Genomic DNA, 1,099 nt, shown 5'->3' on the forward strand with positions numbered 1-1,099 from the left:
GCTTCTCCTTTCTGCATTCCCTTCTAAAGGGTTCTTCTACTTGTTCCTCGCTCTTATGGGAGCTACAATGATGAGAGTGTTTTTTCTACTGCTCATGCTTATTTTCTCTGTCCATGTAATCTTTTAATTAGTTGGTTCATTTAAGCCTTTATATTTTTTTCCTGAGCTGGCAGCACCGACTGGTGTCCTACCCGTTCCTTGTGATACATATAAAAATATTTAAATTTAGGGAGTTGGGGTCCCTCTTCAGAACCCTTAAGCTAATATAGAACAAGGAAGTCAATCTATAGCCATGACCATCCATGCTAGGCTGGTTATGAGTGGGTTGTAGTTCTCATTATTGGGATAAAAGGGATTAAATCATCCTTAGGTTTCTCCCCTGGTCCTACAGAAGGAAGGCCCTTCATTGTCCCTCATTCGATTGTGTGGATTATCTTTCTTGTGATCTGGACATCTTCTAGGTATATATACCTGTCTGCCCGAGCTAACAGGTCGTAGAAGGAAAAAATAGACTTCTTGGCCAAGGATTCGAAGAGAGATCCGGTGCGGAGCCTTTGTGTGATGTCATTGATCATAGCTTCTGGATGTGTAGCTGGGACCTCTAGATTAACCTTGTTGCAACATTCGATGTATGCCCTTAATGTCTCATTTTCCTCCTGCTTCACTCCAAAGTGGCCGGCGGTCGATTTTCGGCACTTCTTGCTACTAGCAAACTAATATTGAAAACAGATGCTAAATTTTGCAAAAGATCTAATCGATCCAGCTGAAAGTTGGTTGAGACATTGTTGAGCAAAATCGATTAGTATAGTAAGAAATACATGACATTTAATACCATAGATATACCTATGCAATAATGCTTCATTTTTACACTTATCGAGGTGTTTAGCTAGGTTGGCGGGCCATTATAAGCGGGTAGATGCAAGGGCACTCTCAAATGAGCAAGGATCTCCTCTGCCATGATGTTGCCACTAAATGGAATACCATGTTCCAGGAGCGGGAATTCCTTCCTTAGTCCATGGAGGAACTCCATCATCCTCTTCATGAGAGAATGTCAACTCTCAAGAGGTCCTTAGGGAACTTTCTCATTGCTGGTGGGTGC

This window comes from Sesamum indicum, linkage group LG4, assembly GCF_000512975.1.
Source record: "Sesamum indicum cultivar Zhongzhi No. 13 linkage group LG4, S_indicum_v1.0, whole genome shotgun sequence".
Taxonomy (NCBI): Eukaryota; Viridiplantae; Streptophyta; class Magnoliopsida; order Lamiales; family Pedaliaceae; genus Sesamum; species Sesamum indicum.